The 27,246-nt window shown below is 39.7% G+C and overlaps 1 long non-coding RNA gene across 1 annotated transcript in view; it reads left to right on the top strand.

The window, feature by feature from the left end:
• Nucleotides 1–27,246, top strand: part of LOC309810232 — a 219,108-nt gene that overhangs the window by 175,613 nt on the left and 16,249 nt on the right. The gene's annotated exons all lie outside the window — the stretch shown is intronic.

Genomic DNA, 27,246 nt, shown 5'->3' with positions numbered 1-27,246 from the left:
ATCTAGATGTTTCTCCTTTAACAACAATGGAAGGAAATTCTTTTTATTTTTTTGAAATTTGTAATTAAATAAATTAATATACAGAATTATGTCATGGGTAAACTATAAACAAAGTTACCAGTTACTTATATGATTTATAGATAGTCTGCTAGGCTTAAGTTGATTCTATTGTCTTTGGATTCCTGACGATATCTAGTACACTGGCTTACCTATATAGATGACTATTGAATTAAAGAATGAACATGGACAGCTAACAGATTACAATACCTATATTTCTTCAGTAGAATATGATTCTTGGTTAACCACTAATGCCGTTTTGCAAGGGACAGCTAAATTCTAGCCCTCGGTGGCTAGGCTCAAATGATAGACTAAATGTCCAAAGAAAACCTTCTAGTACAGCACAAGTTAATATGCTAAATGAAACATTTAAAATGTTTAAAATCTATAGCAAAGCTGTTGAGAAGTAAAGGATTCCTTCAGAGGCCAGAAATAAGAAAATAAGAGCCAACAGAGCCAACAGTGCTTGTTTAAACACTGGAGGCAACTTTTGCCCTACAGGTACTTGCTGAGGCTTTCTGGCTGAGAGCTGAGCTTCCCAGCCAGTGTGAAAATCCTGTCAACCCTTGGGGTGATCAGCTGGACTTGGGGCAGCCAGAGCTTCCACTAGGCTAATCACCTCCATCCAGATACGGCCTCTTCCAAGACTGAGGAGGACTGCTCAGGCACAGTGAGTGGGTGGGCCCACAGTCCTTCCAGAAGACAAGCCCTATAATGTCAGCTGCCCCTCACCACTGCCTGAACTCACTGAGTACAGCCCAACAGGAGCTCTACAACCTGACATCAACTCCGTCAGCCAACTGCACATGGACCATTGTGGACAGCAGTTCAGCCTGTGGAACTGTTGTAGGAGGTCATGATCCTGGTGCCCAAGGAGCCCCACATGCAAACCAAGACACAGCTCCTTGAGAGTTTTGAAGCTGGGAAACTAGGCAGGGTCTTCTAGAATACAAAGCTCCATGAGGTGCACCTCAGCCATCTTTACTCATAGAGGGTGTTTTAGTTTCCCAGGGCAGCCATGATACATGATCACAAACTGAGTGGCTGAAAACAACAGAAACTTATTCTCTCACAGTCCTGCAGGCTAGAAGTCTGAAATCAGTTGGCAGGGCCATGTTCCCTCTGAAGCCTCTAGGAAAGACTCCTTCCTTGCCTCTTCCTAGTTTCTGGTGGCTCCCAGCAATCCTTAGCATACTTTGGCTTGTAACTACATTATTCTAATCTCTGCCTCCATAGTCATATGGCCTTCTTCTCCGTGCATCTGTGTCTCTCTATGTCCTCTCTTCTTGTCAGGACACCAGTCATTGGATTTACTGCCCACCCTAATCCAGTATGACCTCATGTTAATTAGTTGCATCTGCAAAGACCCTAGTTCCAAATAAGTTCACATAATGATGTTCCTGGTGGGCACGGACTTTCAGGGGGAACACTTATTCAGCCCACTACAGAATATATTTCTGTCTGTCTGTGGCTGATGTGCCCTTTTAGCGGCATATCACTAGTATCTTTTCAAAATGACTGCTATGATAATGCCTGAGCAGTTTACAAATTAGAGAAAAGTTCAGTTGAATTGCATATAGCCATTTCAGGCAAAAAGGAAATATGATTAAACAATTTGAAAATACTTTGTTTAGAAATTTTCTATTTAATATCTTAATGTAAGGTATAATATATAATCTTAGTGTATACAATTTAACAACCCACATATCCATCAATAAGAGAATAGATATAAAAATTGAGATCAAACAATAGATTAAATACAACAATAAAAATAAACAAAACACAGCTTTAGACAACAACACAGGTTAATCTCAAAGCCATAATGTTGAGCAAAAAAGGGCAGGTCACAGAAGCATACACGTAGATGTGATGCAGTTTATAAAGTTCAGAAGCTCATGAAATTAAGTGATTTATTATTTAAGGATACATACATATGTGGTATAGCCATAAAGAAAAGCAAGGGAATTAATAAAACAGTATTCAGGATAGTGGTTACCTCTGAAAGGCAAGAGGTGATAGGATTAGGAAGGGACCCACGACATAAGGAAATTCAGAGGTATTGTTATGTTCTGTTTCTCAAACTGGGTGGAGGGTACATTGCTGTTCATTTTATTATTTTTTACTGTACATTTACATTATAGGAACTCTTCCATGTATGTTTCAGAAAGTAAAAGCCAACCTAAGGAAGGGCGTCATGCATCCAGTGAGAGCTTTGTGTTTATTTTTTTTAATATCCTCCATAGCTGATTCAATATAGAGAGTGTCTTGATATTATTTATGAGAATAAAGGATAAATATAAGTGGAAATAGAATCATGAGAGTTTAATGACACCATGACTCTGGGATTTAGAGAAGTCCCACTAAATCCAGTTACCATCTCTTTGAGAGGCTGAGCAGTGGCTGCCAACTAGAAATAGCACAAGGAAATTAATGGAGGGGGGCCAGTGGGACTTCAGAGGGATTAGCCAAAGGTATGTTGCACCACTTCCTGTTATTCACTGCACAAGTCCAGAACTTCTCGAGCTTCGCCCTATCAGTTGCCCAAGTTGTCCATTGTTGGAAGAGGTGGGGCAGAATAGCCAAAGACAGAGAAAGACCAGTTTGAAGGGAAACTATCGACAGCACCTTTAAAAATAACTCTGGACAGGGCTTGCCTGGTGGCGCAGTGGTTGAGAGTGCGCCTGCCCATGCGGGGGACATGGGTTCGTGCCCCGGTCCGGGAAGATTCCACATGCCGCGGAGCGGCTGGGCCCATGAGCCATGGCCGCTGAGCCTGCGCGTCCGGAGCCTGTGCTCCGCAACAGGAGAGGCCACAATAGTGAGAGGCCCGCGTACCGCAAAAAAATAAAAAATAAAAAAAATAACTCTGGTCAAAACTTGCAACCAATAGATAAATAAGTCCTGGAGATCTAACGTACAGTATAGTGAACATAGACAACAATATTGTATTATAATCATCAAACTTGCTAAGAGACTAGATCTTAATTGTTCCCACCACAAACAAAGAAATAATAATTGTGTGACCTGATAGAGGTGCCAACTGATGCTACAATGGCAATCATATTACAATCTATAATCATATTATGTGTATCAAATCAACATATTGTACACCTTAAACTTATACAATGCTATATGTCAAATATCTTTCAATTAAAAAAACAAAACTCTAGTCAGACTAGCACAGAGAGTCAGTCAAAGGGATCTATTGTTCCTTCTCTTGGTGTCAGGCTTCCTTACCGGGTGGGGGAGGCAGGTGTGGGAGAATTATAAAAAAAAAAAAAATGTTATATCTCAAAATAATTCATGTTGTCTAACAGAACAGTGAAGATAAATTAAAAACATCTATCTCCCTACCAACGATGCTGTTACCACAGACTCACCCCCCAGCCAATCTCCATAGCCCTATTATACACATTTATTAATTTCATGCAACTGGTAGCAATTCACGATAGTGACATGAAAAAATCTGGTACCAGAGTAGAAACGTATGCTCTCAAACCTTATTTAAAATCAAACCTTCTCATAGCTTGGTTTCCATTCAGCTCAACCTAATTTCTCTCAGGACCTGGGCCAGCAATCATACTAATTTGCATGACCACCACTGTTTAAACAGCCCCCTTAGTTTTCGATGAATGACCTTCTATGTACTATCAGACTTTTGATGCATAAATCAACTACCCTTATTCTGGTAGGCCTGGGGCAAGGGTGGGGAAGACTGACTGTAGCTACAAAGCTGCATAACTAAAAGACAAAGGCATTAAAAGCAACCCTCCAAAAAGGAAAACAAAACTAGTGAAATGAGGCATACAGTAGGCCCTACTCAAAGCAAGAATATGTGCATGCAACTTTTTGATTGAGCTGCTGTATCTAGGCAGCAATATTTTTGTCTGTAGTTGGGCTACCACCATTTCCAGCCTGATACCATTGTCCTAAAGGTCAATAATCATTTATTTATGCTGATTGAAAAGAAGTCTCAAAGGAAAAAAGGTAGCTGTACTTGAGCAATTTACATTCTAAAGGGGAAAACATAAGAGACAAACCAAAGGCAGTGTGAGAGCCTTCCAGCCACTCACAGCCTTGTCAACTTAAAACATTAAGTATTTTTACTAAGGACCTACTCTATAGCAAAGAGAACTCTACTCAGTACTCTATACAGTTAATATGGAATTGGGTGGAGAAATGGAATCCACTTGTGTGGAGAGCATTATATATGAGTATGTAGAGGATGTCAAATATTTTACCTTCTCCTGTCAAATTTTCTAACTGCATTTCATTTAACTACCACTAAGAGAGATTCTCCTTGCTGAGTTTTAAGAAATCTAGTGAAGAGTTGCCTTATCAACTTTAGGGAGTGGAAACGTTCAGAACTCATGATGTCAGAGCAAAATAACTATTATGTTTCCTCCATAAAGCTAAATTAAATTATTAAGTCAGCAATTTTCAAATCGTGGACTCTGAAGACCCAGGTCTCTAAAAGGCATCACTGGGGAGTCCTTAAAAAGCACACATAGTAATCATATAAGACATTTAAATTAGAACAGCCTCTGTTTCTCCAACACAACTCTACAGTAAGAAACTTTAAGAAGTTTCTTCCTTAAAGCAAGAAACAAAAACACAACTAAATCTAAGGCAAAAGGATACCATAACTTGAGAGTGTGTAATGGGTTAGGCAGTGACTCCACAGGATCCTGTCCTAGGAGTAAATGGTACTTATACCAGACTTGCTTTCAAAAATAATTGGGGGAAAGGGTAAAGATAATGAAAGGTTTGAATCTACTTAGTGTTGGCTACATCTCAAGTGCTGTATGTTTTGCTATATAGCCTCTCAGATTGCAAGGCCACTTTCAATTCCAAATAGAATTTCCTCTAGATTCAGAAAAGTAGACCTGCTTCTTCTATAGTCTGTGTCTGAGCCCTGAGAAGATTGACAATCACCATAAAATATTACTAAAAATATTTTAGATTTGGGAAATATAACCACATTTTTGCCTTCTGAATGGTTTCTCTGAATTTCAATCTGAGGACATTTCAAGGAAAATTTAATTTTCACTTCTCTGATTAACTTGCACTTCATTTTTCATAATATTTTCTAAGATCTACTTTATAGCCAAAAAGAGAAATCAGCCTTTGGGTCTGTGAATGAGTAAACCATATTTTCCACAAAATAAGTGAACTAAAGTTAATTAAATGGTAACATGTTTTCAAACTCAAAACTCTTATAGAATTGATACTTGGCAAACCCTTATACTCATTCAGCTCATTTAAAGATCACCTATAGGGCTTCCCTGGTGGCGCAGTGGTTGAGAATCTGCCTGCCAATGCAGGGGACACGGGTTCGAGCCCTGGTCTGGGAGGATCCCACATGACGCGGAGCGACTAGGCCCGTGAGCCACAATTACTGAGCCTGCGCGTCTGGAGCCTGTGCTCTGCAACAAGAGAGGCCGTGATAGTGAGAGGCCCCGCGCACTGCAATGAAGAGTGGCCCCCACTTGCCACAACTAGAGAAAGCCCTCGCATAGAAATGAAGACCCAACACAGCCATAAATAAATAAATAAATAAATAAAATTTAAAAAAAAAAGATCACCTATAGTGGGGCTTCCCTGGTGGCGCAGTGGTTGAGAGTCCGCCTGCCGATGCAGGGGACACGTGTTCGTGCCCCGGTCCGGGAAGATCCCACATGCCGCAGAGCCGCTAGGCCCATGAGCCATGGCCACTGAGCCTGCGCGTCCGGAGCCTGTGCTCCACAACGGGAGAGGCCACGACAGTGAGAGGCCCGCGTACCACAAAAAAAATAATAAAAATAAATAAAAATAAAGATCGCCTATAGTGTACAAAGCCCTACACTATATAGTGGGTTGGTATAGAAAAATGAACAAAAAAATTGCCCTTGCTTTCACAAAGCTTCCTACCTCCTGGGGAAGGCCAGTGATACCAAACTAAAACAAAATGTAATAAATATGAAGGAAATGGGATTCAAAAAGTACAATAGGAGGTGCAAAGTGTGAAACTGCCAATCACAATTGGGAGTGCCAGTTTACAAGAACGGTTTCTTGGAGAAAATACCAATCTATTTGGGCCTCAAAGGATGTGTGGAGTTTTAACAGTAAAATAGGGAATGAAAGGCTTCGCAGGCAGTGACTAACATAACCCAAAACAAAGTGTGAGAACATATTTTGTACTGGAGGATGTAAAAAAATCTATTGGTGTGGCAGGAATGAAGGGTACTTGGCCAAGAGGAAGATGTGGTAATAAAAATGTTGAAGTGGTAGTTTGGACCAGATTATAAAAGACCTTGAATGCCTTGCTGAGGAATTCGAACTTTTTAATTTAAATAATAGAATCATAGGTGAAGATGGTGGAGTAGGAGGACATGGAGCTCCCTCCCACAACAAACACATCAAAAATACATCTACCTGTGGAATAATTCTCCCAGAAAACTAACCGGAAACCATCAGAAGAACTCCTAAACAATCAAAGCTGCAAGAAAGATCTTCATGGTAACTGGGTAGGACAGAAAAGAGGCACCGGGTCGGGAGCTGCACCCCAGGGAAGGGTCTGTAAGGAAGAGAAGGTTCACGTGGGTGGACCCTCACCCTGGGGAGCCAACAGGTCAAGCCACAATCTGGACATCACAGTCCTGGGATCCTGTGTGGAGGAGACAAGCCCCCGTGGCTGCTGGGAGAATCACTGGGACAGACAGAAGGGCAGGTGAAGCCTAGACTTCACTTGTGAGGAGTGTGTGCGTGCTGGCTTGCCAACAATCAAGGCAGAGAGAGCCTTGCACAGACAGCAGCCGACTCACTGCACATCCCAGTCTGAACAGGGTGAACACCTGAGGCCCACTCACTCCACCCCACAGCCTGCTGTAAGATCTGGGCCAACTGAGAGCCCTGGGAAAAGATGCAGTCTAGTCATGCAGAGACAGACCAGGGGTTCTGGACTGTGATCTGGGTGGGGCGGCAGTGGCCAGTGTCAGTACCCGCAGGAGCACACAGCGGTTCCTCTCCCAGCAACAGTACCCCAGCTCCGCCTGCCCACTCCACACTGCAGCTTAGTGCTGGATCTGGGGAAAATAGGTGCTGGCACAAGACTGCCACAGAGGCAGCCCAGATCTCTGGCAGATGCACAGCCACCTCAATTGCTACAGCCACAGCGCCTCAACCCCCAGCCCCAGCCTACTCCACACCACAGCTTTGCACCAGATCTGGGACAGGCACAACAGAGGAAGGGATGCAACCTTGGGCTGCTTCTGAACAGAGCCACAGACGCCTATACAAGCAGTGCATAGGTTCTCTGTGAGCGCAAGGGCCTCACTTGCTACAGCAATCGCCTCCTTTGGGGCAGAGCATGCACTCAAGGGCAACAGAGCCTGATCAAGCCAACCCTCAGGGCTTCGTTCCAACAACTGGGGAGCAGACCCTGCCCCTGACAGGGCAGCAACAGCCAAGGAGCAGGGAGCAAGTCCCATCTCACACCCTGCTGAGGCTCTAGACCCTCCCTATCAAGGGAATAACAGCACACCCTGAGAAAAGACCCAAAGTAGGATAAACTGACTCTTTTGATGTGTACTCAAAGGGATGTATAGGAGGGCAGGGGCAGAAGTCTAGAATGACTCTTAGGCCTCTCCATGGCCATTATGTAAGATAGAGACAACCAGAGATTAGCAGAATGGAAGGAAAACATCACGACTTAGATTTGGAGCACTTGAGTTCCAGGTGCTAGATAGATATCCATGGAGGAATGGCAAAAGTACAGTTGATGAGCGGGTCTACTCCTCAGAAAAAAGACCAAAATAGAGCCATAGGTTTGGACAGGGCAAGATTAAGGTATATGGGCATGATAACTAGACTAAAGTTTGGTGCACCTCTTTATTTTTTTTTAACATGACTATTTTCTTCCAGGTTTATTGAGATACAATTGACATGTCGCATTGTGTAAATTTAAGGTATACAACATGACAATTTGATATACAGACAGACTGTGAAATAATTACCACAATATGATTAGTTAACACATCCATCACTTCACATAGTTAACTTCTTTTCTGGTGCACCTCTTTAAACTGATATTCTTTCAATACCTGGTTGTATTAGTTTTCTGGAGCTGCCATGACAAAGTACTACAGACTGGGTGCCTTAAAAAAATAGAAATTTATTTTCTCACAGTTCTGGAGACTAGAAGTCCAAGATCAAGGTTTCAACTGTTTGATGCCTTCTGAGGCTTCTCCCCTTGGTAGAAGGCCAACTTCCCCCGTGTCTGAATATTGTCTTTCCTCTGTACATTTCTGTGTCCAAATTTATTCTTCTTAATAAGGGCAGCAGTAATATTGGATTAGGACTCACCTTAATGACATCATTTTAACTTAATTGCCTCTTTAAAGATCCTATCTCCAAATATATCACATTCTGAGGTACTAGGATTAGAACTTCAACATATGCATTTTTTGGCAGGGGTGGGGGAGTGGGGGGAGGACATAATTCAGCCCATAGTCAGTATTATTGAAAGGAAAGATGGAGCACTGTGTAGGAAAGGGTGGAGAAGGAAAATCACAGATGACAAATCAGTAATTCAGCTTATCTTTTTGTTGTGTACCTTGCTCAGCAAAACAGACGTACTAAAGATCACCCCTCACCCTCTCTACATGGTAGTTTAAAATCATCTGTTGGTAATTGAGCATGAAGGATAGTGTGAAGATCATAATATACTGAATCTGACATATATGTATATGACTATAAGGCACATGAACTGTCTACCAGATATTCAGGCACACTACACAGCCAGAATAATAAAAGCAACACACAAATAGACCAATGGAATAAAATGCAGAGCCTAGAAACACATTTGCATAAATGGGAAGTTGATATATGATAAAGGTGGCATCACAAATCAGTGATGATTTTTAGGGAGGTTCATGGTAAAATGGCTTATTCTATGGAGGAAAAAATGAATCTGTATGATATACAGAAGTGAATTCTAGATGGTTTATAAAACTTACCTGTGAAAGGTAATACTATGTAGTTAATAGAAGAAAATGTTGGCTCTTTGCAGCCAGCACAGATTGATGGGCATTTCTGGAGACAACTGGATTAGTCCTGTTTTTAAACTACCATTAAACCTCCTGTGTGTGCTGTGCTTGCTGCTGGGACTCTGACCGAGGCAGCAATTGGTACCAGGTATGGGGGCGTGACAAATAGATCCTCAACATGGGATTCTGGGATTGAGTTGCTCCTATTTGAGGAGTGCACAGAGTGCCAGAGGAATAGAAAACACCGGTAATCCACAGCATAGCATCACGGTCACTCAGATTATCACCAATTGTGGCCTTGAGTGAAGATAGAGACCAAGGTGCTGGCAGGGAATGACTACTTACAGCTGCTCTGGAGAGTGTATGTAAAGAAAAAGATAAACATAAAGTCTTCATTTTCCAACCCAAGGCAGTTGTAGAGAACCAGAAAGCCTCTATGGTGCCGTATAATTTCCTCATGTCATGTAGCTGAAAAGCAGACTTGGCTGAGAATCAGGCCAGGGCTTGACTGTAAGAGTTGGAATTGCTATTTCATTTAAATATACCAGGCCACCAGGTCTCTTTTGCTAACATGGGAGACTAGATGGGAAGGAGTAGGGCTCTCATGATCGGGGTGGGATATTTGGACAAACACAGGCAAGGCTGATAGCTTTAAATACCCACTTATCTCTGAATCATTCTCACAGGGACCTTGATTGAATTGGTATCCCACAAAACATCACCCCAGTCCATTTTCTGGGGACAGTATATTAATTGGATCTGATGGGTGGGAAAAGGCAAGGATCTCAAAGCCTTAATAAGATATGTGTGCCAGAGAGGGGGACGTAAAGGAAGTTCACAGGTCTGCCCCATGGGGAAGTTTCTGTGAGTTCAGTGTTCTGGAGCATATTGGGATATTTTTTCTAAAGAAGAGACATACTGATGCACCTTGAGCCTTCCCCTATGAAGATAAAGGTACAAGCAACACCTGGTGGGCCTTCTTGGACTTTAGAGGCAACATATATTTGTGTTACTCTGATACTAATAACACTAGAACAAACAGAAAGAAAAGTATAAGTGCATAAACATTAAAAAGGGCGATGGTGGACAGGATATGTGTTTAACTCATTTGTAGACTGATAATAATAACCAGAAAAGTTGCTACATTCTCTATTGGTTGGTTAGTTGTTGTACATTTGTGTATAGTCATCAGAATGAACTTAAGTATGTACACCTGTGTGTGTGTGTGTCAGCGAGAGAAAGAGAAAGAATGACAGAATGTATTTTAGGTAAATTATTTCAAAATACTGAAACTTTCAGTACATTGATCTCCCTGAATTGAGCCTTCCTTAAGTGCTTTAAGACCTTGCTATTTGAAGTGAGGTCCTCAGTCACAGGGATCAGCATCACCTGGGAACTTTAAATGGAGACTGAGGCCTACCCAGAGTCTCAGAATCAGGATTCTGCACCCAGTCTTAGGCCCACCCAGACTGAATTAGAATCTGCATTCTAACAAAACCCCCAGGTGATGTTTATACAAATTAAAAACTTAGAAGCCTCACCCTAAAATATGTGTTTATTTTGGAAAATGCATCAGACATTGGGGAAGCCTGGGTTGCATCCTCACTAGCTTCAGGGGTGCTGGTGTCATATAAGAAATTTCCACTTGTCACTTTAAGCAAAGCCTTGGGCCTTCAGCTGTGTGCTTTTCCATGAAACCTTTGGACTAAAAAAAATGAAAACTGAATGAGAACCATTGATAACTACTACAGATACTATTCATAGGTTTATCATCTTTGCAGTTTGTCTCCAAAAAATTCTAGTTCTCCACAAAACTCTTGTCTTTTCTTGTCTCAAAACACGTATATTAGGCTGAAAGCCCACCCAGAAAGTATTTGCAGATCAAGTGCCTTTGGGTCTTCACATGTTGTCTTTGTCTAAAGCTTTCTTTCCACAACCTCTCCTTGCTCTTCTGCTGGCTAACTCCTACTAGAGCCTCTGGTCCCAGTCTTATGTTCTGAGGAGTATTCCCTGACCCCCCCTCCTCACCCCACCCCACCCCATCCCACCCTCAGCACTCAGTTAGTGGCCCTTCCTGGGAACCTCCAGGTCATGCTTCTCTATTCTAGAATGGGGCACACTGAAGTGAAAAAAGCTCTGTGAGGGTGAGATGGCAATCTCTGTGTAACTACAGCACATACACCTACCCTGTCACTTCTCAGGTGCCTATTTTACTTGCTAGGTGAAGGAATAATACATACAGGAAAACCTGTACCCAAGACCATGTAGCTGGGATTAGAGCCAAGTTCTGACTAAGCCTCCAACCCCCGTGGGTACTACCCCACGGTGCCTCTAGGTAACCTCCTAAATAACCAGAGTAAAAGGATTTCAAAGCAGAGATTGTGACATATAATCATCAAGTTTATTTTATGCAGAAAATGCATATTTTTACATATATAATCATGTTAGCATGACCATGCAGAGCTCCAGTACTGCCAAGTAAAGAGTAGTGAGAAATACATTAGAAAGGAAAGCTGTCCTTAGAATAAAATAGTTGTAAGGAAATGATTGTCAGACACAATAAGTGCTTTGAAAGAAAATTCAAATATATATTGTAGTCTTCCTTTATTGCAAAAAAAATACTCTAATTTTCACTCTCTTCAATCACTTAAATTTATTTTCAGAAATGAGTGATTGTTTAGGTGTGACAGTTCACACTTGATCCTTTAAGAGTTCTTCCATTTTCTGTTTGAATTTGTTAATTATGGTAGCCTGAAGGCTGATAATTATTTCTCTCTCACCCTGGCACACCTTTCTTTTCTTTCTTTCTCTCTCTTTTTAGGTATAAATGAAACTCTAACCCAGTTAGTTCTTCTTGGTCTGATTGCCAGACTTTTCAGTAATCACATCTGAGTTTTTTTCCAACATGTGGGCAATTTTCATTATTTCGATCCAGCAGTGACCTTTGGAATTCCGGAATCATTTTCCCTCCCCTTCCTGGTGCCCCCAGGAGACTTAGAAGCACAAACACCTGAGGTACCTCTGGGCATCTTCACATCTGTTGGCATAGAAGATGAAGGCCACTGTGTGGTAGATTTTCAACAACAGGTGTTGAGCTTGGGGAAGAGTTTGTTGGTTTTTGAGGGCTGGGCAGAAGCAGTACTTGATCCTTAGTTTCCAGGCTCTTTGGAAACACTTAGAAAACAAAGTTAATCTGTTTATACAAAGCTCACATTGAGAAACCACAGTATGCAATTGCTAAGCAAAATTAGGCAGGTTTTTGGTTTCAAAGTTCTACATTTTGTATCAGTTTTCTATCCAGAGCAACTCAGTCTTTCAATCTGGGGTTATGCCTCCTTGATGCATCTTGAATTCATGAAATATTATGTTTTCAAGGAGTACCTTATTGTTCTTATGCTCAGTTTTCAACAGTGCATACACAGTTGAAATTTTTTCCAAGACGAATTAGCCCAATGGAAGTTTTTCACTAGGAACAATGCAAAAGAGTGAATACCATCTATATTATCTGCCTTATGAAAGTCTCTGGAATCACTGCTTTTCTTTGCTCACTGGTAGTAAAGACTCTAAAGTACAGAAACAATAGAAACACTGTGTTTAACTCAAAATATCACTGAAATCCCATTTTAGGAGAATCTGTTTCTTTCAGATTTTCTCTGAAAAGTACAAAGTGTTGCTTGGTGTGCAGTTATCTGCCAGTATAAATGGTATAAATGGATGATTACTTAAACACAGCTTCTTTTAGAAGAGAGTTCGAGGACTTTACAAAAGCACCAAGCTGTGCTTGCCATACAGGTGAGCGTCTTGCAGGTAAATAATTTGACTTAAAGGATTGTTAGAAACTTTTCTCATCTCCTTATCTGGGCAATAATTGCTATATCTCTAATCTACTTTTTTAAGATCATTTGGGGTTTGATTCCTTCCAAATATCTTAAAATCAGGAATTATTTAATGGGAATGGAAAGGTAGCTGAGAGTGTCAAAGATAAGTGGTCATCTTTATCTAAACACCAAGAAGTATTACCTTTCCTATCCTGTAGCATGAAGCTGACCGCAACCTGCCTCTGATGCCTTGCAGTAAATGTGTTTTAAATATCCCATAGTTTTGGAATTTTGGAGCAATGTTCATCTCAGAACATCACGTTCAGAAGAGCTTCAGTTTGCCAGCCCTAATGATCTTGAAGAGATGAGTTCCAACTCAGATATTCTGTAGTACTGTAATCAGTCAGGTAGCCCTTTCATTGGGCACCACCAAATTCTTTTGCAGAGTATGAGCTTTCACTGGCTTCCAAGTAGTGAAACAATCTTTGTCCTTTTGGGTTACCCTTTTAAGGTAGGCTTCTGATGCCTGTGGACAAAACATTCCTCTTACACTACCACATTCTTGCTTCTGCTTTCAAGTATGCAAGTGCCTATGTACTGCTCATTCTCAAGTTTATATCAGATTTCAGTAGGCATTTGCCTCGGAGGTTTTGCAGACCTTTGTGATCGGACTTCTTTTTCTCACTGAGTGAAAATTTGCTGTTAATATACCAAAGTGTCAGAAAATTCAGAGTATTTTATTCCTCTTAGTAGGGGTTTAGCTCCCCCTGCCAGCTACCAAGCAAGAACATTCCACTGCTGGAGAGGAAGACCAGGTAGGAATGTGGGTGTCTTAGAAGAAATCCAACTCCACTAGAGGAAAAAAAATTCAAAGGAAGTGTCCTGGTGATGGGTCCATGGTCCAAAGACAAAGACCATGCCATAGACATGTAGGCAAGCCAATCCAAGAGCTATAATTTCATCTTCCAGTTGGCATTCAGATAGAACCATGTATTTGCAAATTGTTTCCCAAATATTTTTCTTAGCTTTGCTTCACCATTGTTTTGTCAGGAGTGCTCCTTTCTATTTCACAGAAGGGGAAAGTTGCACCAAGAGAGGTTACCAGACTGGCATAAGATAGTTTATCCCCTCTGTCAGTTCAATGTTGACATGAGTTTTCTCCTCTTTCCTAACCTAACTGAGCCAAATGGCCTTTACTTCTCTGTTATTCCCACTGTTGCTGGATCTTTGTAATAAAAGTGAATCTGTTTCGACTAAGGGTGTAATTCCAGACCTACTGGCAGGCCTGAGGGAAATTACTAGAATTTCCATGGAATAGAGGTATCACTAACAAATAACATATCTTGCCTCAAGGAGTCGAGAGACTACTAGATTCCTTTTATTTTATTATTTTAATTTTTTACTGTAATAATTCATCATCAGTTACCTACTAGCAAAGAGTACATTTACTTTTACTCAAAATAGCACCATCCCCAACTTTGCAAAAATAACCTTTTCAGAGTAAAAAACACTGGCAGTATTTTCCAGAGATGGCCATCCCAATATCTCTGTTCCCACAAGATCTTCTAAACCTTACCACTCCCATATCAAGAAGTGGAATCTAATTATCCTCTTTCCTTGTAACCAATAAAATGTGGTAGAAGTCTATGTGACTCTGAACCTAGGTCAGAAAAAAAAACTGTTATATCTTGCACCTTGTTTGACAGAACACTCATACTGAGTCCTAAGCAACCATGTACGCAGTCAGACTGCCATTAGGCCACCATACTGTGAGGAAGCCTAACTTAGCCCACCAGGAGAGGCCACATGGAGGAGCCCCGACACTATGTGAAGACAATAGATAGATGGAGAGATGGAAAGATAGAGAGATACATAGGAAGAAATATGCCAGGCTAGCCAGCAACTGCTCCAGACCATTATTTCAGCACCAACTACTAGTTATCTATAACCGTGTAAAAGACTGCAAGCTAGATCCACCTAGCTGAGCCCATCCCAAATTTGTGACCCACAGATACTATGAGATTATGTTAAGATTGTTGTTGCTTTAAGCCACTAACTTCCTGGGGTGATTTGTTATGCAGCAATAATAACCAAAACAGATACCGTTCTATAAAGAAGAAGAGACTGCCTATGAATTTATTTCTCTGAGACTTCTGTAATCACCAACAAGATAGGAATTGAAGGGATGATGGACTAACCACCATCCATAACACTCACTTCCTTTTGCTCCTTTAACTAGAATTAGTTTCATAGAAAAATTGGGAGGTAATATGCTTAATAACCTACACACACATCTTACAGTACCAGATTTTGCCAGCTTATACTCATCTGACTGCATTGTCTTCAAGACAGGCAATGCCCTTCTGGATCTAGAACTAATTTAAATTATACTATGTACATTCCCTCCATCCCTAAAAATTCTGTCACTCTCTGGATGCAAGAACAGAATAGCATCACGTCATCTCTCAATAGTTAGCAATAAGCTTTGCAAAATATTTTTCTTGTTGCCCTTGTCTTACTTATTTTGAAATGTATTTATTTTTATGTAAAGCTGAAAGTATTGACACATGCTGTACCTTTCCTTTAGAAAAAGTGCATTTGCTTTACATGGCAGCTGCACGCATACAGCTGACGTGTTCTACTGGTGCAAACAGATAATTTCTACATTTCACAGATCTTGCCTTCTTGCTAATTTGGCAAAGTGGGTGTTTGGGATTGCTTCTTTTTATTTATTTTATTTATTTATTTTTATTTTTTGGCACTTTGCAAAGCTTGAGTGTAAGGAGAGAGAGGAAATAATACCAAGTTGATTTTGAAAAAACAAAAAACAAACCTGCAAAGAATCTGCTGTTAGATATTCTGCTGTGCTGGGTCATTGTGCTCTAATTAAGTGTTATAAGTTAGAGACATCCAGGTTTATGGCAACTAAAATTACAGCCAGTAACTTTTACTTTTGCATTTTTCATGAAAACAATGAGAAATTGCTCTAGCACATGAACAGTCAGTCATGCCCTTAATAAAAGGTGGATGAGAGTGAGTGTTATCTACTTGAATATCACATTTATTTTAAACACCAAGTAGGCAACTCCATGGTTAAGAAGTGTAATGTTTCTCTGAATCATAAAAATGAAAAACTATGGCCCACTTCATTTTAACTAATTCATCCAAAGAGCTCTGGGAGTAGGAAGAAATTTTATTTTGTAGAAAATGGAAATTCTAAACACTGGTCACCTGCTTTAGAACATGACCACATGATTTTTTTGGTTACTTGGTCACTTATTATTATGGGCTTTCTATAGGTTTTTATTATGATAAATACCTCCATGGTTCTTGAATTTTCCCCATTTATGTTATTTGTGTCCTTTCAAAGCAGCTTAGTAATTTGTGTGGACTTAATACTCTTTCCTAGGTAATGAATGCATAACCTCTATACCAAGTAGGGCCTTATTCATTTCCTCTTTTGAAAACACTATCAGTAAAAACTACCCACATTCAATCTGCCTATGGTTTTGGCAGAGCTTGAAAACGTTATGACTCCAAGATACACCGTTAGCTTAATATCTGATCTCATTAAGCTATGTTGCTTTCTAAGCATAATGTAAACAAAGTAGAATTATTAATAACTTCCCTGAGTCATACGGTATAATTTATTTTTATAGCAGCTAGTTGTTAAATGACGATATGTCTTTACATAACACTTGTATTTCATTGTGTCCTCTGTCTTAACTGTTCATGAAAAAAACAGTTCTGCTTTCAAAGACATGAAAGAAATAAGGAAAAAAACTGTAAAGTAAAAAACCTTATTTTTACTTTCACATTTCCAATAGTATTAACAGATTTTTAAAAAATCCACTAGGCTGTATTTTAAAAAGGTGTTGTCCATTAATTTTCTGTGTTTCTTATTTGGCATTAAACAGAAAAATAATTCAAAATTAAATTTCAACTCTATAAAATATATCATGATTACATATATATTTATTGCAAATTTCTACTTAGATAACACTTTTAGAATATGAGTATTAGCAATTGAGCTTAGGGCTTGGATCATTAATTTACTTTCTTTCTTTCCCCAACCAAGCAAAATGAAAACCAACTCTTTTGTGGATGTAACCAATTTTGACTTAGGTTTTCCATAGCAAACTACTCCTGAGTTTGTCTTTTTACACCACTGGACTTTTCATTAACAGATCTTAAACTGGAGGCAGTTCTGTGCTATGCCAAACAAAATGAGGCCCATTATGAACAGAAAATGTACCCCTCCCTTTTCGTTTTATTACTTTCACATAGAGAGTGACTAAAAGTAAACAAAAGCTTCAAAAAATCAACAATTAAAGTGTTCTTCATTTGGACAGCATGCTTTGTTGTTGACTTGGATGAAAAAAGACCTTTAAAAATATGTTATATCATTTGACCAGGTTTATATATACTATAACTATAGATATAGATGTCTAAAATTTTCTGCAGACTTTGATTTCAGACTACACGCAGACTATAAGAAATTATGGAACTTAGCTTCCCTATGGTGACTTCAAGCAGGCTACACCTATTCAGGAGTAGGCACTCCAGTACCACGTGAGAGCTAGCACAATTCAGGAGAACAAGACTATGGAGCATTCAGTGAGGGACACTTGACTCGCTTTACATCATGCAATCAACAATAAATTAATATTCACAAAACAAGCAATGCCCAGGGAGGACTAAAAACACCTCCCTTGCCTCTTTTATGACATTTCCGATAACATTACTTGGATAGTGCCTTCCAGACAAAGACATTTTGGCAGTGGTTACACTGGGACTGTTTAAACACAGCCATTTTCCAGCAACTAATTGCATTTCTTAGAGCAATATGAGTTGCCACCCACCCAACACAAACCCCACTAAATGCTTTCTTAGATTCCAAATAGGAAGTCACAGTCCTCAACCATCTGAACTTTATGTGTTGTTGTATAACACCTACATTAACAACTTTGTTCCTGATATTATGACAATGAATGAAGCACACCTCTTATTTAACAAGATGAAAATCTTGAGATGAACAGTTGATTTCCCATTTACCTCCACGTTTCCATGAATATGTAACTAGCATTGCTATTCTTCTAAAATAAGGAATAGTTCATACAGAAATTTTATGCAAAGTTCTTTCAGAAATTGGTTCCCCCCACCGCCCCACCGCAAAAGGTTCCCTGAGTTGCTGCCTTCTGTCCATTTTAAAAGCTGAGTTTGGCACCAAAAACATTTAAGAAAATGACAGAAAAATGAGCGTCATCAGCAACTTCAAAGTAAGGCCATAAAATTCAGAATTTGTTACTAAAAATCTTCCAGGTCTAAATCACACATGGAGATACTTTTCCCCTCATTTCTCAAAGCAAAAAAAGCTGTGTTGAGCATCGCCCAGGTTTATTAATTTTGCAATTGATTATACTGATTGCATGAAGATTTCCATTGCAAAAACAGATTTTTAAGGACTAAAAATATGACGGTTATGCAGGTTACTCATTTAAGCGAATAAGTAACTACAGGTTTTTTAAGTAGCAGACACTTACAACTCAGGGAGTCATTTGCCCCCTTCTTTCACCTGCCTGAAATTTCTATTCATCATTTTGAATAAGAGAGTGGGGGAGGGAGGCAATGCATGTTAAATGGTAGCAATCAAGACCCTTCCATGCAACAATTCAAAAATCTAAAAGGATGATCTGTGGGAGCTTTACAGATAATTAAAATACAACATTGTCTTAATAAAGTACCTCCACGTAATTAAATAGAGCCTGATCCCCAGAAGGGGGAACCAAAAAATCCTCTAGGGGCTGAAAGTCCTTCAAAGACTTCAAAGACCTTCTGAGGCTCAGCCAGAGCTTCCTCCCACCAGTACACTTCTCCTTCAGTGCCTCCAGTGGTTCTCAACAGGAAAGGGGGACTGGGCATTTTCAGTTGTCCCAACTGAAAATGAGGGGGTGCTCATGGCATTTAGTGCCAGGGGCCAGGGATGCCAAACAGGCCCACGAAGAAAAGATTGCACCACCCCAAAAGCCCTGACTCTTTATCAAAAGAAGACCTTTTGTATTTGCTTTCATCTGCCCAGAATGCTCTTAGCTCTCACAACAAATTTGGTGAAGGGATGAATGAAATCTCCCTTGGATGATAATTTTAACTGAATAAACAGAACCTATTATCATCACAGTATAATGCAGAGTTTCTCAAACTGGCGCCTGATGTCCCACTGGCACTTAAGTTCCATGAGGGCAGAGGTTCTTGCCTGTTTTGTTTGCTGATGGAGCCCTAGCGCCTAGAATGTGACTGATATATATTACATGTTTAATAAAATACATGTTCAAAAATGATTGAGTCAAAGGGATCCAATGGGATGACTCATAAAAACACAAATAATTGGGCTCAGCTTAGACCTGCTGAATGAGAAACTCCAGGGATCAAGCCAAATGGATCTGGGACAATGCCTTGCTCTACCACTTAATTGCATGTCACCATAAGCAAGGCACCTCATCTCTCTGAGTCTGATTCATTCATTAAACAGTTTAAGATGCCTACTGTGTTTCAGCTTTGTGCTACTGCTGTGGATATACTGATGGGCAAAACAATATAGCCCTTGCCTTCATGGAGTTCTTGGGTCCTTATCTTTAAAATAGGAATAAATAATATCAATGTCTAGGGTTAATGTGCAAGTCAAATGAGATAAAAATGTAAATTCAAAATTTAACACCAAAGCCTTAGTATGGAATTTGTTTCTTTACTGATGTCCTATTTACATGTCAGCAAAGGAAAAATCACCCCCACTCAGCACACAGCAAAGCTTTCTGAAAACAGTCTTTAACGTGTCTCTTACCCAAGCACCACCCTGTGTCAGAAGCCACCCAACTCTACTGTCAGTCAAGAAATCAGACCAGTGAGATATCTGTGTTATGAAACCTTTTGTCTTTTTCGCATTTGAAGTTTTCATTATTCAGGACTCCACATTTCAACTGAAGTGTGAAATTAGTACTTAATTGTCATTATCAACATTAATCATGGTGCTTTTTATTTGTAGAGTGCACTCATGTACATCTCATACAATCGTAACAACTCATTTAAGATAGGCAGAGTTGATTTTATCTCATTTTATAGATGCTCAAAGAGTTGATGCTCTTTTGCCCACGGCATTATACTGGGAAGGAAAAACCTAGATCGTGCACAGGTCTTCCTTCTGTTAGACTCTTAAAGAAAGTTACTCAGAGCAGAACAAATTCCTCTAAAGCCTTCCCTCTTAGTAGTATGATCCATGAACCAACAGGATCAGTATCACCTGGGAGTTTGTCAGAAATTCAGAATCTCAGGTTCCATCTCATCCAGTGGAATCAAAATTTGCCTTTTCACCAGACCACCCAGGTGATTTGTATGCATGTTAAAGTTTGAGATGCACCCTTCTAGGAAAAATAACTGTTTTACACGGAGCACACATTGAATCATTTAATAACCCTTGGAATTCTTAACATGCTGAACTCAGCTTGTGACTAATACATTGTATAATACCAGCTGATAAATAATCATTTTTCATGAGTAACCTGTAAATGGATGAGTGAATGAATGAGTGCCTAAATACCACAATGAATTTTATAGTGTCTTCATTTTTTCTTGCAAAAGTACAATAAAGCATCAGGATGAACGTTCATGTTCCTGCTGTCAGTCATCTACTCACTCTTGACTCCTCCAAGATGGTGCCTGGCTGGAGAGTTTGAAAATCCAAAATTTCATTTCTACAGTATGCATTCGAACACCTAATTATTTCCTTAAAACTCTGCATGTAGGATCAACCACCTTCTCATAGCCACTAACGAGGCTTGAGAACCAGAGGCTGAAGGAACACTTGGATGTAAAAATCATTTATTTAGCAAATTTTTTTTGTACCTCTCCTCATGTAAGGCACAGATTAGGCCCAGAGAAGACGTGGAGAATTTTAGCTCCTTCCTTAGTAGCACTGTGTGGGAATCAAAGATGAAATGGTATTGTCATTAACAAACTGACATTCTAAAATTTGAATAGTTGTATTATAAGGTACAGTGTGATAAATTCCACCAAAAAGAAAAGATCAAGCACCCTGGTCATTTAGAGGAAGGGGAGGCTGCCCATGCTCTGTGCAGGAGTTAGGAGGGCAAACAGTTTTCAACAGGAAATGTGTTATTGAGCAGTATCCCTGCAAGCTGAGACGGATGGAGTTCAAGTGAGGCCCCAGGCCTAAGGAACAGCAGCTGGATCTAATTGTCAGGAAGGAGGCTCAGTGACCACAGTATGAGTGTGTTTTGGGGGAGAGGTGATTCCAAGGAGCTTTGATGGTAACAACTAAGGCTGTGTCTGGACCCCTAGACCCTAACTCTAGAAGTGCAGTTGACTCTTGCAAAGCCTCCTTCCACCACTGAGAGCTGCTGCTCTCATCCCTGCCTTGGTGAGGATTGGTTTGGGAACTGGAGCAGTTTGGAGACAGCTATGTGCTGATGGGGGAGATGCTAGAGGAGCAAAAGCAAGATGAAGGAGCAGGGAAGTCGAGCTGATCTTACATTCCTGGTCAATGTGCACTTTCTAGGATGTAAATTCTCTAAGTCTCCTGCCTACAAAAGATCTTTAGAAAGCTGACCTTTGCCAAAGTCCTAGTAGAGCTATACACACAGAGGGCGTTGAAAAAACATCAGGTGGGAATGGTGTCAAGCAGCTGGCCCTCCTTTGTGCCTCCTCTGCTCAGGTATTAAACTATGCGACCAGACTAGAGGGACCTTCGTGTGATGGACCATCATTTAAGCTTGGCTGCAGTATCCTCAGACTAGATACTCCTCATGCTCCTGGAAACTGAGATAGACATAGAAAAGATAAATAGGAAAATCTGTACTAATTCCTGTAGGTTTTCCATATATTTGATTTTTAGCTTGTTCTTTAGGAAGTAGGGTTTGTGGAGTTTTTTTATTTTGTTTATTTATTTATTTTTTTAATACGAGCAGGCTGTGTGACTTCTTCTTGCATATCTTTTTCACACACACCAGAAAAATAATAGATTCTGAGTACTGTGTGTTTCTGATTATTATTTGGGTTTTTTCTGCTAGGCTCGCCTGTCACTATTACTATCCATACGACTATTTCATAACACTCAGAAAGGAGCAGAAGGACATACCTAATAATTTCCCTGCCCTCCCTTACCTTTCCACCCAATTCCATGCTGGGCAGCCTCTTTTAGATGGGAAAACCGTATACATCTCGGCAAAGAAATCATCACTAACAGAAACATCTTTAAATTGGTTCTTCTCGGGTTTGATTTCTTGAAAGAGAAAATGGAAAAGTTAACACTGAAGACCTCAGGTGACTGAGATTTCTGGAGGCCACAGGTACAAATTCAATTATGCTCTGCAGTCTCTCCCAACCAAGACCTATTTGGCACTGGTTATTTTCCCCAGTTGCTTCATCTGAGCGCTGATGTTTTGGTGATACCAGTGTCCACAGAAATGAGCAGTGAGATTTCACCTAAATTATGTTCAGCTCTCCACCTACTTAGATGGGGAGTTATTGTGTTCACGTGCAGTAAACATGAAAAAATAGAAAGAACAGTTCCAAAGTAGGCATTCTAAGCCATGGCATTCACCCATCTCTCATTCACATCAGAGACATTCTTAGGACCCATATTCAGACAAAAAAGATTCTGAATATTTCAAACTGTATGTTTAAAATCCAACTCAAATGTCATGACATGCCCTGCTGTGAAAGTGACAAACTCATGGTAGAATCCTTAAAATTTCTCAACACTTGTCATGATCCTAATTGCCATCAGTTCTGTGACCACTGTTTCTTCACAGAGTCAACATTTGAGCCATTTTACTCCAAGCTGATTTTCACCAAAGGTATAAGAAATAAAGAATCACTATCACTCATATTAGTTTTCATTTAAATTTCATATTGTCCACAAATTGTTATCTGTGGGGTAGGGGGAAGTAGAGACCATCCGTGCCCACATAGCCCTCATCCTTGGTTTAGTTCTACATACCAAGAAGAGAAAAACAACTAGACGTTTCTGTGCTGATTTGGTTAACACTTTCTCTTTAGGTGACACAGAACCTTCCTGATAATATTTATCTATAAGTTCCACAGGAGTCTATAATGTGTTTTATGAAAATATCCATTGGTTTCACAATTTTCCTGCAACCTGATAAATTCTCTTAGAATGATTGCATAGTTACCCAGCTGTGTGTTAACTCCTGGCCAGATACTAAAGCTAAAACCTAGCTGTTTCAACTTTAAAACTAATAATGCCACAAAAAAATCAATGCATATCTCGTGTAAAAAATAAGAACAATTAATGGCAATTAAAATGACTGATTTGTTCCAATAATTCCCTTAAATACATTACATAAAGACATTAAGTACATTAAGAAACTTGAGATTTAGGTTTTTTACTTTCAGAGAAATGGAAATTATCCTAACCCTAATATGAAGATGCTTTGGATTTTCTCAGATATGTGAAATTTCACGGACTCCTGCTTTATTTCTTGGCTCTCTGTTGTATAAAAATCACAATAAAAAAAATAAAAGTGCACTCATCCATAGCACTCATAAAGATCAGTACCCAAAACTCCACTGACAGTAACATGCGTTCAGTTTTCGAGTTAACGCCCATCTAGATGGAGAGATGAACAAATCAGAAATGTTAAACTGAATATTTAAGCCTTACCACACAGATAATTAACCTCAAGTAATATAAGAACTTTCGTGTTTCCTTGACTTTACCTCAGGTATTAGCCACCCATAAAGTAACAGGCTGCCTCTAAACACCTCTGGCAAACAGCTGGGCAGCATTTCACATGACGTAACAAGAACTTCACTAATATGACTTCCAAAAAATTAAAAGCTAGTTTAGATTGCTGTTGCCTTTGGGTGCTTGGGGCCATTTGGAGTAGAAAGAATTCTGCAGCTAATTAGAAATGTAACACAATGAGAAAGCAGAGTTTGGCCTGGTTTCTCTTCAAGGGTTAGGCTAGAACCAGTTCTAAAGAGAGTCTATGTTGCAGTTTACTAAAGAGTTGGTGCCACTTGTTTGATCCTCAACAAAGAGCATTCTAACTGGCCCTGAAATTAGACACAAGCGGGTGGAAACCAGCCTTTAAAATAATACAAATACTATCCAGATCATAATCCTAATCTTAGTCCTGAATAGGCAAGACTAATTAATAGAAAAGGTTATGGAAGAATTAATAATAACTGACTGGCATTTTCTAATGGTCCCAGAATAAAGTATCTTGTAAGAAAATTACCTTTAACTGACAGATGATCTGAAAGGGCTTCACTCAGTAAAAAGATGATAATTAGCTTTGTCGACTAATCACAATTAAATCCTTAATTTTAAATAAAACATATGGGAAGAACCAGCCAATCAGCAATGCAAAGTGCAAGGCACAGATGTACAGACAGAACCCAAGACACCATGAGCAGGAGATTGGAGGCAGCAGGAGTTAGTCCCTGAAGCTACCTCAGAAGCTCATATTTAATGAGGTCTTAGTGGGTGCTGGGCTTTGGTTAAATACTTTACCTGCATGATTTTATTTAATCCTCACAGCCATATGAGAGTCAATTGCTGTCCCTATTTCTCATATGAAGATACTGAGGTTTAGAGAGAGATGTGAAGTGGCCAGAACGCCAACCCAGTTTGCTTGATTGCAAAGCCTGTGCTGTGCTGTGCCGGCTAGGAATACAGCCAGACAGAGCCTCTGGTCACAACCCTAGGCACCATTTCCTCCTGATCCTGAAGAAGTAAAGCAGTATTTTGTAGAGCAAGCAAGGCTTCTCTGAATTAGTGTTGATTCTAGCTATTATGGAATTGAGAAGACAACTGTTATGTGAAGGGGAACAATTCATAGTTCATGGAACTCATATTTGGCTTTCAGGACATTGGAGTGGAAAAATGAATACAAATATTCTGTTGGCACTTCTCCAACATCCTGAAAAGCACTAATTACTTCCTCCCTCCTTCAAGATTACAACAGTCCAAGGAGTGAGATTACTAACAATTGTTGGAAGCAGCTTGCCTGTATGGAGACAATGAGTACTAAGACAAAGGTACAAGAAGTCTATGAGCCCCTTTGCATACTGGTCCTCAGACAGCAAGACACTGGAACTCACAGAAGGCATGAGTCCTTCAAGAAGAAAAAATAGGCAAGAGATAGTGTGTTTCTCATTGCTTCCTACCTCCCCTTTATGATCGTTTAATCCCTTATGTTATGGCGGGAAGTAAATTTGTCATTGATGGTGAACTCTTCCCAGAAACTTCTTGTGCTTATGCTAGACTTCCTGGACACCTACTAAAGGTCACGTATTGTTTAAAAAATTAAAATCTCTTTCTTGATCTCAAATATCTGTATGTGTGTGTGTACATTCTCCACTTGGTCTCCACTTGGAGAATTTCACAAAACACCCCAGCTCATAGTTCAGTTCCCCACTCAGTTTATCAGTGCTCCCACCAGTGTGACGGGAGGAGTCTTTTGCTTCTTTATCAATATGACAAGAGGAGAATTTGCTTGTATTGGTATCTTTACTTAAAGTGACGTGAAACCCCACCGTGTTTGTTTTGTTGGTAAAAATCCTTAAGAACCCTCCTATCTTTGACCCCATATGGAGTCCTATAATCTAGTCTCACATGGGGCACCAGAACCTTTTAGGCCATCACTGCTGAAATTGGTACTGGAAAGGAAAATAATATCTCTCAGAAAAGTCAGAGAGACTAACAGGAAATTGTGTGTGGAGAATATTAGAAAGAAAAAAGCTGAGGGGGATTTTTGTGTTTCATTGTTACTCATACTTTTCAAGTTAACTCTTTGCTGTTTACAATACTCTTGTTTGCTTTGCTTTGACTCATGTTTTTGTGAATCGGCTTTAGGACTAAAGATTTGTAAAGCATTGAGAAAATAATTGTTTTTCAGAAGAGCTCCTTGGCACTCTTTATTTTATGTGTAAGATACACCATCCAAGAGGTTTTTGCATCAATGTCTAAGAAATATAAAATGATGTTGTTAGACTTTACATAGAAAACAGCACTAAGGCTAATAGCAGTTACTAATACAGAGTAGGGAGGAAATGGTTCTATTTTTATTTATATATAGTACAGATATCCCATATTCCTTATTTCTAAGTAAATTCCATGTACACATTTCCTAATGGGTCCAATAGTTAAAATAGAGGTAAATGATTGGAAACCAAGAGAACAGAGGATAAAAGTAATTTTGCCAGGAAGAGTGCTTACAATTAATTCCTAATTTGACTTTGAGCTTTTGAGAGAGCAAAATAAGGGAAAGAAAATGAGGGTTACATCATTCTTATTATGAAGATCACCAAAAGAAACAAATGCTTTTCTGGCAATAAATGCTAGTAGAAACTGGTCACTCAGATTCTTACATTAGGGTTATTTGAAAAACTCTTACTTAACTTTCAGTAACTTCAATTAAAATTATATTACAGGAATAAAGCTTAAAAGATCAGAGGAAAGAAGAGTTAACATATCTTTCTCAGATATATGTTTTGTAAATTTGCTTTTGGTAGGTACTGGAGAACATGCATTCAAGGTTTTAATATCCCAACAAAGATCTGATGTAGCAAAACTGACATTTTGCTCTGAAAACCAATGGGCTTGTATTTGTGCCCAAAGAGAGAGTCACTCCAAGCCACAGAGTGGCCTTCAGAGGTTATCTATGCATAGGGTCAAAAGTCTTTCTGACTCTCTGTATTTAATGCAGGAAACAGAAACCACTGTAGGTATTTCCAGCAGAAAGGGATTTAGTACAGGAAACCAGATGATCATACAATAATTGGAAGGGCTAGAAAAGCATAAGTCAGGGAATTGCCACAGGTCTTTTGGTTTCATGGTCAGCTGTGAACCAGCTTTTAGGAAATTACTGTTACTACTTATATATCTGTTGCAATGAACATGGCTGCTTCCCACTCGTGAAGCTGCTGACTAAGAGGAATGTAGAGTCCAGAGCTTAGATGTCAGCTGCCACTCTTGCAAAAAGACAGCCTTCAACTTCCATCTACTTTCCAAATCTCTTCCAAGCGCATGTCATAATACATCCAGAATCCTAGCTGCTGAGGAATCTGAAAAATGCAAATTTTATCCTCAGCCCTTCAGTATAGGGGAGGGAGACAGAGAGTGAGATATAAATGGATGCCAAATGCCCAAAGACAGTATATAGTACATTCCCCCAAAGAGATTTTATTCTTCCCACATCCTTGCACATGTCTTCAACTGAGACCTTCAAGTTCTGTGCCATAGAACATGGAAGATGTTATTTTCTCCATAAGAAAGATGGACCACAGTGGGTAAGGATGGGTCA

Source organism: Mesoplodon mirus (genome assembly GCF_964341445.2).
Source record: "Mesoplodon mirus genome assembly, chromosome: 9".
Taxonomy (NCBI): Eukaryota; Metazoa; Chordata; class Mammalia; order Artiodactyla; family Ziphiidae; genus Mesoplodon; species Mesoplodon mirus.
Note: the sequence above shows the minus strand (reverse complement) of the source record. Positions and strands in the feature narration are given on the sequence as shown.